The sequence below is a fragment of the Octopus bimaculoides genome, chromosome 16 (genome assembly GCF_046866305.1).
Source record: "Octopus bimaculoides isolate indiv1 chromosome 16, ASM4686630v1, whole genome shotgun sequence".
Classification (NCBI taxonomy): Eukaryota; Metazoa; Mollusca; class Cephalopoda; order Octopoda; family Octopodidae; genus Octopus; species Octopus bimaculoides.
The window spans coordinates 40,153,917-40,170,886 of NC_142943.1; positions in this window are offsets into that span (position 1 = coordinate 40,153,917).

Below are 16,970 nucleotides of genomic sequence, written 5' to 3' on the forward strand. Positions count from 1 at the left end.
TGGCATTGTGTAGAATTTACACATATACGTAGAACTTTGTAAACAAGCCTGTTGGTATTTCTCTTTTGCTAGATAGGCAAAAAATGTGACAGTATTTTTGTTGCTTTTGGTATTATTGAATTAAATATTGTCACATTTTATGCCTACTTCTCGAAAGAGAAACACCTACACATACACTCTATAAGAAGGAAATCAATTTTTGTTGTATCTATTTCAAAACTGTACCCTGATGAGATGGTTCATACATATAATGTGAGAGTGATATGATTTTTATTACCCTCTTTTAAAATATCACTTATTTTAGCTACGTTTGTTTTCCCCACTCACTGGATCTCTTAGTATTTTACTTCTGTCTCTTGTTATGCATATCTCTTACACAATTCTTTATATTTCTTTCTTCCCGGCCCTCTCTCTCATACATTTCCTCTCACGCCATTTTCCTATCTTTCTCTCTCTCTATTTCTTGAAGTATGTTTAATTATTTCGTTGCAGTTTGTCTTCCTTAAACATTCCATCTCGCTCTTAATGTTCCCTCTCCTCGTCTCTTTCTATATCGCTTTCCTCCTCTATCAATTTATCTTGTCCCTGTTTCTCTCTCTGTCTTGCCCAATATACCTGTATCTCTGTCTATCTACAGTCCTCTTTCTCTCTCTGTTTTTCTTCCCTCTCCCACCTTATCTCTGTTTATCCCCAGCTTTATATCTCACCGTCGCTTGGTAAATAAAAAAAGACATTCACTGATAAGAAACAAAGCAAAAACAAAGCAAAAATAAAACAATGTAATGCTGTGCGGATCGAAATATTGATCTAACTTAAATATCAGGAATTATTTTAGTCATTAATTTCATTGTATTTTAAAGAATGGTTTTATGATGTTGATAATATGGTTTATGGATTATAGGAAGAGATTATCATTTCACAACACAATTGATTCTATTGTAAAACAATTAAGATTATCATAAAACAAGAGATAAAACCATTCAACAACAGTTCACACATACACACCAAAACATATAAATACATACACACGTAGTAATGTATGCATACAGATATTTAGAGTAATGCAAAATCTCAAACGAAAACTAATTAAAGAATATGAAATATAAGCTCATACTAAAACTATAGAAACTATTTAAATACACACGCTCACTGATAAACGAGTGTATATAACAATAACACTTCATACATAATTGAACACATAAATTACACAGCTATAGAAATATACGTAGAAAAAGTTGTATATACATGTGGTAGGAAACAAGTATAAAAATAAATACATGATTAAATATATAAAATGTATACACACACACACATATATAAATGTATGTATAGATGTATACATACATACATTCATATATGTGTGTGTATGTGCATGTGTGTGTGTGTGTGTGCGTGGTTGCGCGTGCGTTTGAATGTACACACACGCACTCACTCACACATACAACACAACACACTCACATAAGCTATCGCAGCATTGAAGACACATATTAAGCTCTTCTAAAACACAGTGACCGGTTCAAACATTTGTTATTTGGCGTCGAAACCTTCGTCGCACCAGCCGCGACATGATTCTCTGGTCGATCAGATTTCGCTTTACCACCATAGAGCAGTCCGATTGTCTGCAGGATACTGAAGCCCATTTCCTTGCATTGTGTTAGATTTTAAAATGAAGCCACCTTGCTGGCTAGGCGGCCAGACAATTTGATTACCTTTTAAGATTAGCGAGCTTCCAGCCCCTAGCGAATAGACAACTTGCTCGCTTCAGTGAGGCAATCCTTCTGCTGGGTTAGTAGCCCGGTACCTTTGTATCTTGGATGGATCTGTCAGAGCAAACACACAACTACCATAGCTACCAACAACCTTTGCCACTGTTGCACCACTATAAGGTACTGAAGTAGGATTTCTTAACGGACAGTGTCGAGATGAACATATTGCTGAAATCCGTGGAATTGCAAGGTGTCGAGGCGCAATACATCAAACTGCCAAGAGATGCGAACTCTAGATGCACAATACTACTATGAACACCACTAAAGGTTCCAATTGGGAACGATCTCAAGCAAGGAGATACCATCTCTCCGAAGCTCTTTACTGCATGTCTATAAATGGTCATCAGGGACATTGACTGGACAGGAGGCATGAACATCAACGGTGAGCAACAAACATAACGCTGATTTGCAGATGACATTGTACTCACCGCTGAAATTACAAACCAGCTGCAGACCAAGCTGGTAGGACTGGACACTCATAGCTTGGCAGTTGGCCTTAAAATGGACCGGATGGAAACAAAATATATAAGGTCGGAAGACAGAATACAAGGCCGAATAGTGGTGGGAAGCGATGAAATCAAAGAGGTAAAGGAGTATGTAACTTGTAACTTAATTTATCGACCCCGAAAGGATGAAAGGCAAAGTTGACCTCGGTGGAATTTGAACTCAGAACGTAACGGCAGACGAAATACCGCTGAGTATTTCGCCCGGCGTGCTAACGTTTGTTATTTCTTTATTGCCCAGAGGGGGCTAAACATAGCGGGGACAAACAAGGACAGGCAAAAGCGATTAAGTCGACTTCATCGACCCCAGTGCGTAACTGGTACTTAATTTATCGACCCCTAAAGGATGAAAGGCAAAGTCGACCTCGGCGGAATTTTGAACTCAGAACGTAACGGCAGACGAAATAACGTTAAGCAGTTCGCCCGGTGTGCTAACGTTTCTGCCAACTCGCCGCCTTAGCATAAATGATTAATAACAGAAGACGGGATACGTGGAAATAGAATTTGAAAGGAGGGGAGGTTATTGGTGTGTGTATGTGTGTGTGTGTGTGTGTGTGTGTGTGTGTGTGTGTGTGTGTTTAATATTACTGGGTTTGGAATTATTGTTATAATGTTTTACAAAATTATAAAATAGGACGACAATATTTCACAATAAACTGTTGTCCGTTACAAACTTGGTTTTGTGTTTAAGTTTAAAGTTTCATCTTAGCTTTTAAGGTATTGTTTGACAAAACATCAAAGCTCCCTTCAATCTTTATATTATATAGTAGTGTTGATTATTTATGGAGTACTTTGTGGTAATATTAGATCAGCCGGAATGTCTATATAAATATAAACGTCTAATACACGCATACATGTCATGATCACAAGACCAGGATAAAGTGTGCAGGTATATACAACAAACACCAAAGTAATCTCGATATCCGAAGAGACACGTCGATATTACAGTCAGACAGTCGCAAATTTACAAAGACATAAAGAGCACTCACATACACATACGCCCATACTTGTGTGTGTGTGTGTGTGTATCTGGGGTTGTTTGAATGTTACCTAATGCATTTATCGATGTATCTTCATACAATTTCTTCATACAAAACATTATGCTCATTACTCTAATGTACAGTCATAATCTTGTAATATAATACACATATAGCATTTATGGGGACAACACACTAGGAAGTACAAATATTGGTGTCAAATTTTGGCATAAGGCCGGTAATTTCGACCCCAGCGCTTAACTGGTACTTACTTTATCGATTTCAAAAAGATGAAGGACAAAGTGGACCTCACCAGAATCAGATCCTAAAGACGAACGAAATGCCGCTAAGTGTTTTGCCTGGCATGTTGACGATGCTTCTAGCTCACCGCTTTAGGAAGTACAAATGTTAATATAAAAAGAAATATACTTTTTTTCACATACATAATACAGTGTTTTGATTGCTGAACTCAAACTCTCCAGTAGTGGAAAAAGTTGTGCAATATAGCAGATTATCTGCTGTACGTATATCACTTACACAAAAGTACACACACACATACACACACACACGCGCGCACACAGACAGACAGACACACACACACACACACACACACACACACACACACACACACACACACACACATACGCACATGCAAACATACAAACACACATACCGGGGTTGCACTGGTTGAAAAGCTACGATCTAGATGCATAGACCTTTCTTGCTGTGTGTGTGTGTGTGTGTGTGTGTGTGTGTGTGTGTGTGTGTGTGTGTGTTAGTGTGTGTGTGCGTGTGGTAGATACAGAGTACTAATACCGTAGTGTAGAGCTAAAATAATGCCATCGAATATACATGCACACAATATACTATAATCAGAAGTATATAGGGGTAATTGTCAATATATCGAAAACCCACCATTGTGCGTTGACTGTTATTCTACTCTTATATATATATATATATATATATATACATACACACACACACATACACACACATACATATATACATATATATACGTACATATGCATACATACATATAATATTTATAAATGTATTTATAATATATATATATATATATATATATATATATATATATATATATATGAATCATTTGTGTGTGTATATAAATAAAACCCACTATCTTCCATATACCCACATGAAGGGAGAAAAATGAAACAAGAATTAGCGAAAGTAAACAAATTGTCAATATTGAACAATCTCGGTGCAAATTCCTCAATCGGTTTTGTTAATCTATGAGATTCTGGATAACATCCAAAACCATCGTTATGTAATGAATCACATCCACACCTTCCATCGTATTAAAAGCCATTAGAAATATGTAATGGAATTTCGCGATTTGACGTGCAAGAATCATCGATAATCGTTTTAGTGGCTTCTAAAAGAAAATGAAACTTTCAGTGATGTACTACATGTTTGGGTGGTTGGAGGGAACCGTCTGTGTGTATGCTTTTCTCACTTTTCATATATATATATATATATATATATATATATATATATATATATATATATATATATATATATATATATATATAAACATATATATATATATATATATAAACATATATATATCTATATGTATATATATACATGTATATATATATATATATATATATATATATATATATATATATATATATATATATATATATATATATATTCGCCATGATAGATCACTGACTACTACATTTATATTTTTTTTCTCCTTGTTTTTCTCCTTATTTCTTTCTGTGTTCCTTTCAGTTGAAGAGCGTAACTCGAAACGTCAGAGACTTTCTCTATTCCCGAGCGTTGAACTAATGCATCCATTTGCTGTTTACACCACCTGTCTTCGTCTCTTGTTGTTTTCGTAAATTCTCCCAAATATATATATATATATATATATATATATATATATATATATATATATATATATAGCTAATCAATAGGACGATAAAATAGTGAATATATTCTTTTCTACTCTAGGCATAAATTTTGGGGGAGGGGGCTAGTTGATTAGATCGATTCCAGTACGCAACTAGTACTTAATTTATCGACCCTGAAAGGATGAAAGGCAAAGTCGACCTCGGCGGAATTTGAACTCAGAAAGTAAAGACAGACGAAAAGAGTGAATATGTTGAGTAATAAAGATCGTTTAAATATTCCCTCATGTATATCTACGCACATACACACACATATATACACACACATCTTCACTCACAAATACACACGCAATGATGATGTCTAATTAAATTGAAGACTCGGTAGCTGTTATTATAAGGTTGAGACATTATTGTAACCTGAGTAACTTTAAACATGTAAAAATATCTTTGATGGTTGTATGGTAAGGAGTTTGCTTCGCAATCCGAGTTCAGTTCCACTGCGTGGCACCTAGAGGGAGTGTCCTCTTCTTTAGTTCGGGCCGACTAAAGCTTTGTGAGTGGATTTGATAGATTAAAACTGAAAGAAGCCCGAAATATAACTGTCATAGGTGTAGGAGTGGCTGTGTGGTAAGTAGCTTGCTTACCATCCACATGGTTCCGAGTTCAGTCCCACTGCGTGGCACCTTGAGCAAGTGTCTTCTACTATAGCCTCGGGCCGACCAAAGCCTTGTGAGTGGATTTGGTAGACGGAAACTGAAAGAAGCCCGTCGTATATATGTGTATATATATGTGTTTATGTGTCTGTGTTTGTCCCCCCACCATCGCTTGACAACCGATGGTGGTGTGTTTACGTCCCCGTAACTTAGCGGTTCGGCAAAAGAGACCGATCGAATAAGTACTAGGCTTCCAAAGAATAAGTCCTGGGGTTGATTTGCTCGACTAAAGGTGGTGCTCCAGCATGGCCGCAGTCAAATGACTGAAACAAGTAAAAGAGTAAAGAGTAATATATATATGTATATATATATATATATATATATATATATATATATATGGTCGTTGGCAAAATAACTGAAACGTGTATATATATATATATATATATATATATATATATATATACACAAATGGAACTATATTTATCGTCGTTTACTTTCTGAAGCCAATAATTTTTTCAGTTTATTTCAATCGCTAACGTTTCTTTTCAACCTGGATTCTCATGTGACTGTTGTGACTTAGGGTTTAATCAGAACATTCAATAAATTCTTTACGGGATCTAGTCATTCCTAGAGTCAATCGCAGCAGTGATTAAACATGTACCTGACTCTGATTTAAGAAACAATTGACATTTCGCGAGGGAAATATCTACTGAAACCAAAACAAATATTACGAATTAAATTTAGAATAACAGAATGAGAGAAAAACCGATATTCTGAGTTGGATATTGATGATGAATGCATATTTGAGTGTTTGTATGTACCCCCCCCCCCACACACACACGCATATCTTGTGTATATGTGTATAGAAGATCCGACAGGGGATGGTGGCGAACCCTGCAGTACTCTTTCACCACAACTTTCTCTCACTCTTACTTCCTGTTTCTGTTGTGCCTGTAATTCAAAGGGTCAGCCTTGTCACACTGTGTCACGCTGAATATCCCCGAGAATTACGTTAAGGGTACACGTGTCTGTGGAGTGCTCAGCCACTTGCACGTTAATTTCACGAGCAGGCGGTTCCGTTGATCGGATCAACTGGAACCCTCGTCATCGTATAGAAGAATTTCTTGCATGTATTTTATTTGTTTGTGTTTGTCCCTTTGTTTTCATCCACATACCTTGTGAGGTCAGGATAAGAGGTCAGGGTACTCGGTTCAAGATCGTCAGTTGTTGAGTTCGAAATCTGGCGGTGCGTTGTGCTTGAGCGAGGCACTTTATTTCACTGTGTACCAGTTCACTCGGCTGCTAATTCAAAATTCATCCACATACCCATGTATATGTACACACACACACACACACACACACACACACACACATATGGTATTAAATTGCATCCAGTAGTGCGTTGTTCGAGATTAACAGCCCAGTCAAGATGGTATTTTCTTCATCTCCTACTCTTGTATTTGCACACATCTACAAAATGACTTCCTGAAATGAACTTCGATTATGCAGCTGAGGAGTACATTTTCATTGCACATTTTATGTGGTGTTCTCACTACATAAATAAATGAAGTTTGTACGAAACGTACGTACTGCTATAACCTAATACATTTTTGTTGCTTTTCTTCAAATTTTATTCGCCAAATCTCTTGATTTTGTTTTTGGTTTTTACCCTACCAAATTCTGGTGCCACATACATTTTAAGTACCACATTTAATCTTTTGATTAAATCTATATCATATATATATATATATATATATATATATATATATATATATATATATATGCATGGATATACTTATGTATATATGTGTGCGTATGTGTGTATTTATATGAATATACTTGCATGTATATATATGTATATGTATATGTATATGTATATATATGTATATAAGTGCATGTGTCTATGTGAGTGCACGTGTATATGTGTGCATATATCTGAATGTACGTATATGCATATATATGTCTCCCACAATCTTATCGGCACGTGAGTATATATTATATATTCTGTATTTATACGTCATATATTGTGTGTGTATATATTATGTATTCTCTCTCTATATATACATCATATTGTCTGTGTGTAAACGTTATATACTCTGCTGTAATAATGAATGACAGGGAGAAGAGTTAAAAGAATTACAAAACGTATGGGGCTGTCTCCAATCATTTGCTATTGAAAACTGACAGAAACCAAATTTTTGACTGGCTACGATTAAAAGCAAGGTTTCGATTTTGTTCGTCTTAATTTTTTTCATCTTTATATTCTCTATAACTCGTCTTAGCGTTTGTCATGCGCATGCGCCAGTAAAAGCAATTAAAGGCTGCTTTCATTTATGCGGTGCACAGACAGCGCTAATTGAGTCATAAAAGACAAATAAGTTTACATTTGTGGTCGACCATCTTTTGCAGATTGCTTGGTTTTTAGCTTAATTTTTTTTACAATAGAACAATCATGTAGGAGATAAAATTCACCTGTGTAGATATTATTTTCAAATACATAACAGCAAAATCCTTTGACAGTATACAGATGTTCAAACAAAACAAGAAAAAACATAAAATAAAATGTCCTCTGTATTCTGTTTCATTTCACGCAACAATAAACGGATTACAGCAAGGTATTTCAACGATAACTATTCCTATGCATGTGATTACTTCATGGGAAACATCGTAACAGGTGTGTCGACCGACATTAATGAGACAGAGTAGTAATTTACAAATCGTGCTCCAAGAAGAAAAAGTGAAAATCTTCTGTGATCATTTCTATAGCTATGGTACCAGAAACAAGCACAATAGGTAAACGTGGGGATTAAGAAAATGTTGGTTTAGTTAAAGTTATTCTTTGACCGAGCAAAGAGAGGAGACAACTCCTAATGTTTCTGTTAGTAGACATCGTCAGTGGAAGTATAACATTCGATATTGCTTGCTGACACTATGGTAACTAGCTTACTCATGCATGCACGCACACACATATATACATGCATATGTATATACATGAATAATAGAAAAAAAAAACCTTTGTGTCAGCTTCTCGTATTAAAATAGAGTAGTTAATATAGAGTGGAGGCGCAATGGCCCAGGCAGCGGACTCGCGGTCGGAGGATCGCGGTTTCGATTCGCAGACCGGGCGTTGTGTGTGTTTATTGAGGGGAAAACACCGAAAAGCCCACGAGGCTCCGGCAGGGGGTGGTGGCGACCCCTGTTGTACTTTTTCGCCCCAACTTTCTCTCACTGTTTCTTGAGTGCGCTGCGATGGACTGGCGTCCCGTCCAGCAGGGGGGAACACATACGCCATAGAAACCGGGAAACCGGGCCCATGAGCCTGGCTAGGCTTTAAAAAGGGCGCATAAAAAAAGTTAATATAGAAGTCTTAACCAAGAAATACACCATTTTGAACTCAAAGTTTCAGAAATAATCTCGCTATTAAAGACTCGGCAGGATCAAGTCGAAACAGCATACCCGGAAAACAGGAAATAAAATAAGATCATTCACAGTGTTCAGGGTAACAGAAATTGCAATCGAAAAAGAACAGGTATTCCCTTTATATCTTATCTTGTTCTTGTTTCACTTATAAGACTGCAACCATACTGGGACACTGCGTTGAAGAATTTTAGTCGAATGAATCGAGCCTAGTATTTAACGTTATTTTTTGCTAAGCCTGGTACTTATTTTATCGGATCTCTTTTTCAGAATCGCTAAGCTACTGGGACATAAACACACTAACACTGGTTGTCAAGCGATGGTGGGAGGGGGGACAAACACACACACACGCACACAACGGGCTCCTTCCAGTTTCCGTCTACCAAATCCACTCACAAGGCTTTAATCGGGACGAGGCTATAGTAGAAAACACTTGCCCAAGATGCCACGCAGTGGGAGTGAACCCAGAACTATGTGATTAGAAAGCAAGCTTCTTACCATACAGCCTCGATTGCACCTATAACTAGAAACAATAAATCATTCAAGTATTTCAGAAACAATTCATTGATGCATTGATTTTTAAAACCAAATTGATGATTAAATATTGATTATGAAGCCACGTGTTTATTTAGTTACCTTAAAACATACACCACCGCTTAAAATTTTGTTTTTTGCAACGAAGAATTTCCAACCTACCCCTGTCTTTCATGTCATACTTAAAGTAATGTCTGGAATAATTGCAATGCTCTAAACGGCAATATGGAGACCAGACCAATAATTACAGTTGCATGAATTTCTTTAAGACTGACGGTTTTATCACCAAATTTTCGTATTTATTTTTTTCATCTCAGAAATTGTTTTCTCTCAGACTAATATGATTTCCAGATGGAAGATTAAGTAGAAAAATGATTTGCACCCAATTTTCTTCCAATTGGTCTTCGATTTTACAGTCTGAAGCATATGAAAGAAACAGTTAATTAGATGTTCCGTAGAGTCAAAGACCATATAGCATGATGGAGGTTGAAATGTACTGTCTCCTCGTATAAAGATATATTTTTTTCTTAATTGAAAGCAATGATTAACTTGCAACAAAAAGATGCCTTGATATGCATACATACATAAAAATACACACAAATACACATACATGCGTGCTCGCACATTTTGGTTATTCCAAAAAGTGTTTACACATATTGAATGATTGTGAAGTCATGTTTATTAAGATACATTTACATTTCATCTTCAAAATTTAATTGAATCTACAAAGAAATTTAATCTTTTCATGAATTCCGGTTTTGGTCCAGGCACAGCTGATAGCGCGGAATTGCAAATATCAAGAAACACTTCCTTTGGTATTTGAGCGAGTTCTTGTTCACTGGCAATTCTAAAACCCTAAATTTATGTCGTATAATTCATCTTTTAAGTTTCTCCATTAAAAATGATGAAGGAGACAGAGGCTTGAAATCAGTGAGGGCAGTTTTTGTATGTCGTATAGTCTCTCTTAAACAGCATCTGCTAAACAACAGCTGCGAAAATATATACATAAACCTCGAGTTGAAAAGCAAAGAGAACAGCGTCCTACCTGTCAGCAGTGAGCTCCCCAGAAAATACCCTCTTCCCATACAACCTCAAAACAGCTGGAATAACACACCTCACAGAAGACCAAGTTGTGAAAGGCTTAACATCTTAAAGAAGAAAAAGAAAAAAGCTATTCTTGGGTATCTTTCCCGTAGAATTGACGAGGACACTAATATCTGCATGAAGTGCAGCTACGATGAGACTATTTTGGATTCACACTTCGAAGACTATGTATTTGCAATCCAAAACTAGGAGATTGCTACAAAATACATAATAAATAAAAGAGACAGTGAAATTCTTGGAGCTCCAAGATGAAATCGAAAGTGTAAATTAAATGACATTTATGTGGGAGACATAATGTTTTGGCTGCGTGATCAGTAGCTGCTTAAAAATGCCATCAAGTTACGACTGCCTAATGCGACATGACGTTGTTGCAAACTCAATATACAGTGGTAACCGGAAAAGATTGTCCTGAAATAGCTACAGAGAATTCTTGTTATTGAATAAATACATAAACACCAACGTAAGAAATAATGGCTAAACGTTAGCACTAAAACTTTTACCAAGCACAGTTATAACAGGCAGGATATTGTTGTTTGAACAGACAAGAAAAAGTAAGCACTGTCATAGATGGCAGCTGCCCTGTTGATGTTAATATCTTTTAGAAAATTTGAGAGAGAATAGCTATGGGCAACAGCTTCGAAACCTTCAGCTTCTACATCCAGTTTATAAAGTCACATTTAAACCATTAATTATGGTGCGCTTGGTTTTGTGAGGAAATGTTGACAATCTGGATCAGCTGAGGCTTTCAGAAGAAGACATCATCGAAATTATTCACACTTTACAGATACAATCTGCAAGCGGAAGAGTAGCATTGTGAAAGACTTTCATGAAGTTCAGAATGCAGTAGTTAACAAATCATGAAGTCAAAACTGAAAATCTTGTGTTAATTTCTATAGCTATTGGTGTCAGAAACAATAGGTAAATATGATATTGAGAAAATATTAAGGTTTAGTTAAAGTTGTTCATTGGCCGAGCAAAGGAAAGAGACATCTTGTCATGTATCTGTAATTAACCGTCGTCAGCAAAAGAATAACATTCGATATTGCTTGTGAATTCGTTTTTGTTATATATGTTGCATGGATAGAGCTTTGTATCTTTGTATGAAACTACACTCTTCCTTACAAGAAGATTTCAAATAATTAAAAATATTACATACATAATGCACACATGCACGCGCACACATATACATTGTGTGTGTGTGTGTGTTTGTATGTGTTTCCCCACCGGTTGACAACCGGTGTTGGCTCGATTACGCCATCGTAAATTAGTGGTTCGATGAAAGAGGGTAATAAAATAAGCAATGGGATCGATTTGATCGACTAAACTCTTCAATGCAGTGCCCCGGCATAGCTGCAGTCTATTGACTGAAACAAAAGAATACAAAAGTATATGTATTTGTGTGTATATAGGTTTGTAAGTGAATACACATACACACATACACACACGTATACACACACACACGCACGCACACACACACTCACACACACACGCACACGCATACACACACGCACACACACACACGTGTGTGTACATGTATGTATACTTATATACGTACATATTTACGTTTATGTTTATATATAAACGTATAAACATTTTCGAGTATTTATATACCCATAAGCAGCCATGTGTATGACAAATATAATTATTTCCCCTAGACCCACTGGCATGTATTTGTGATTGATCTCCTGCTTAATTAAATGGCTGCAGACAGTATCTGCATACATGCATTCCTACATGTGTCTTTACCGTTGCTAGAATTACCGAACATAAATGAATAATTCTAAAAGGTAAAGTAAACGAAATAAAGCCGCAGAAAGAATGTTCTTTTGCAGTGATAAGGGCGGAGTAGGTGGTATTATTTGTTGTTTTAATTTCAGTTGACTATAAGAGAACGTCTGTTTCATTTTATGTCAGCCACAAAAAGAAATGACGTAATAAAAAAGTAGTTAAGTAGCGTCTTTATCAAAATGGACAGACAGTGAAGAAACAGACGGCATTTTCACTGAATCTAGTCTCGGAAAGAAAAAAGAACATCAACGTTGTGAAAGAAACTGTTAGAATATTCTTTATTTTAGGCAAGGAATATTGGCTTTTCTAGGATTATAGCTTATATTGGAAGCAAAGTTCAGTATCTTGGAGAATCGACGAGAGTGACAGGATTATATTATTGCTTCTAAATTCGAAATGATTTGATAGACTGATTTTTTTTATTTGGCGGAAAGCCCACTCATGTACACCTAAGGAATATGGCTAGCTATCTCGATTCCTTGAAAGCAAAGCTTCTTTCTAGTATATGTCACCACAAAAAGATAAGATGAAGTAGAATAGTAAACTTTGATATCCAACAGAAAATATACGTAATAACATTTATGTGTGCGTTGAGTGGGTTTGTGTAGTTTTCAATATGCTTGTGGTTTTCTCTGAATGTGTGTGTGTGTGTGTGTGTGTGTGTGTGTGTATGTATGTAAGTTTCATATAATCTTGTATGAAATAATGGAGAATACTGGATAATTGTGGGGCATGTATCTTCTTTTATTGATATCAAGACTAGGTTTCTCTACTGGAAGCTATGGATCTTTTGAAAATCTATCTAAATATTTCAAATATTAACGACCGTCACATCCGGCAAGCTTTAGAATGGTCTCGATATTCTACCATTTATCGATCGCAACTTCACATTGGTTTTCATATCAATTTAGAGCGAAATATTAATTTTTAGAAATCGCCGTTAAACTGGTAATCTTTTAGTGAAAAGTCTCTGGAAAAGGTCTTAATTTTCTGATAAACTGTTCAGTGTAAATAGAAGTTTTAGAAAGCCACATTTTAAAAGATAATAAATAGTAAATTACTGTTATGACGATTTCTTTGTTTGCTTTATCTTAGATACTGGTTTTGTTAGAAGTCAAACAACTTTACCACGGTTTACCATCTAGTAACACTGCAGTCTTAAAACGTAAGAGCACACGTATATATTTATGTATATATTTATGTATATATTTATGTATATATTTATGTATATATTTATGTATATATTTATGTATATATTTATGTGTGCTCTCTTTTGTTTTTAATTATCCAAACTCCTCCTCTGAGAAAGGAACTGATTTCTAACAAAGACGCAAAGTTCCTTCGCTAGAATGTAGATAACAAAAAAACAATGACACATTTTAAATTTGTGAAAAGTCTCGTATAGTTTTACTGTTCCATTTAAAGATTGTATTTGTAATGTGCGGGTTAGTTGGTTGATTGCTATGTATGTATAGGAAAATAATCTTTTGTACTCTAGGCACAAGGCCCGAAAGTTTTGGGGAGGGGGCAGTCGATTAGATCGACCTCAGGACGCAACTGGTACTTAGTTTATCCCGAAAGAATGAAAGGCAAAATCGACCTCGGCAAAATTTGAACTCGGAACCTAAAGACAGACGAAATGCCGCTAAGCATTTCGCCCGATGTGCTAACGTTTCTGCCAGCTCGCCGCCTTACATATAGAGGAAAATAATAAAAAAGAGTTGAAAATGCATCACATTTTTATACATATATATTTTTTGTTTCAATAAAACAATTTCTATCTACAGAAAGGGTAAATAGCTTTTTTCTATATAACAATGAAGAGGAAAGTAAAAATGCAAAAATATGTTTTCACATAACAAATGTTTGCGTATAATAGTTTCAGTGAAAAACATATCAGTTAATATCTTCACAAGGTGAGTTTTACATACATAATACACACACACACGCACGCGCAAACAAGTATGAGAGAGTAAATATTTTACATGTTACTTCGTGATCATCGTTCGAGAAGTTTTAGTGAATAAATTTTTGCGTATGATATGATGCGGTCAAAAGAGGCTTTGTAGAAGAAAAATCAGTTTTTTTAACTGATCCGTATCCAAATTTTCGCTGTCATTCAGCCTTTCAAAATTCTTGGTGATTCTTGTATTATATGTAAAGATCATGTGTTGATTCAAAATGATTGCTTTTAAAACAGGTTACACTAAAATCAATTTAACATTAAACTAAAGAGTTACTTAATACTTTATGTACAGTATATATTTATTACACTTTTACAAGAAAAGAGGTACAGTGACTTTGAAGTTTCCGTTAGCTGACCTTCGTAGGACAGTCTGACGAAGGCTAGCGAGCTGAAACTTCGAAGTCACTGTCATCTCTTTCGGATCAGTAGGAACAATCTCTTCTTGCAAAGGCTTTAAACTGGGACGCTGTTGCAGGATCAGGTGACGAAACTGTAACGATTATGTTATGGTAGTACCTTTAACTGAGTGCAGTATATGACGTTTGTAAGGCGTCGAGCCCCGCAAAATCATAAGGATTCTGGGTCAAATGCTTTGCGGCATTTCACTCTTAACTACATCCTGAGTTCAAATTCCGTCGAGGTCGACTTCGCTTTCATCCTTTCTGAGTCGATTAAAGGAATACCAGCTGAGCACTTGGGTCAATGGAATCGATTTTACCCCTTCCCCGCACTTGCTGGCCATGTGCCAAGTTCTGAAATCAGTATATTACGGTTGTGGACAACTGTTCCATGGAGAGATCGCCTTGCTAGCCATTAGAATCATCGCCATAACTGAGAAACTGCAAACGACGAAAGAAATAACCGGAAACGTGGAGAAGACGACGATATGCTGCTCCCACTCTATGTATGTATACATGGTCTGATCAATAAGTATCCAGACTGTAGCCATAGTAACGAAGCTAAAGCACGCAGATTAAAGCCGCTTAGCACAGATTGACTTTAAACTCTGTTGTACTTGTGCAATAAATTTTAAAGTTCTAGCTCACTTCCTCTGTTAACAGAAGTGCTTAGAAGTAACGTGTGTAGCGTGTGTTCGTCGCATTGACCATGACAGAAAGTTCAGCAGAGAATCGGCATCAAATTTTGCCAAAAGCTTGGCGATACCTGCTCAGAGGCCTACGCAATGTTTTCAAAACGTTTTTCCCGTTCTCGACACATGCAAAGAGGTCTTGTGCAACTGAAACCCGAGTGTCCTTTTGGTCAGCTGAAAGCAGTTTCGGCACAAGCTTGGCAGGCACGCGTCTCATACCCAAATCTCCAGTGATGATGGACTGAACTGAACCGTAACTAATTTGCACATCCTCTGATAACTCACGGATGGTGATTCGACGATTTCTTCTCGCAGTTGCAAGCATATCTGAGGTGTTTTTCTCAGTTCTCTTGGTTGCAGGTCTCCTAGAAAGTTCATCAATATCGACATTTTCTCGGCCATCTTGGAAACGTCTGAACCATTCGTACACTTGTGTGCGGTTCATACGCTCCTCTCCATATACTTTTTGCAACTTTGCGTAGGCCTCTGAGCAGGTATCGCATCGACAACTTTCTCTGTCATGGTCAATGCGACGATCACGCGTTACATACGTTACTTCGAAGCACTGCTGTAAACAGCGGAAGTGAGCTAGGACATTAAAACTTAGTGCACATGCACAGCAGAGGTCAAGGTCAATCCGTGCCAAGCAGTTTTACTCTGCATGCTTTAGCTTCGTTACTATGGCAACAGTCCGGATACTTATTGATCATACCTCGTATATATATATATATATATATATATATATATATATATATATATATATATACACACACACAACACACACAATCACTGTTGTAGGTATTTCCACGAATACTGAATACATATTTAAAAAAAAATTCCTGTCTTCAACTATCGAGAGAAAATAACACATCCCTACTAATATCTATTTGTAAAAATGTGCGCTTCATGCTATTTTTAACGCAGCATGAAATACCAGAATCTTTTGCATATATGTTATGAATATAGTACAAAACAGTTCAGTTTAGCGAGATAATGTCTTTAACGAAATATATCATATTATGTATACTTTATACATACGTTAATGCATAATAATATAATGTATGTTAAACCGAAGTTATTGCATTAACGCTAGCTAAAGAATAAAAGTAAAAGATTTACTAATGCAGTGTCTCAATACCGAGAGTAGAGCCATCTTTACTGTAAAGCTTGCATTGACTAGGATTTCAATACGCTGACCGTATTTCCAGCATACGAGTTGAATTTTGCAGACCAAAATTTGCAGCCAAAAAGGTAGGTCGACTAATACACTGAGATGTGTTTGAAGACCTAAA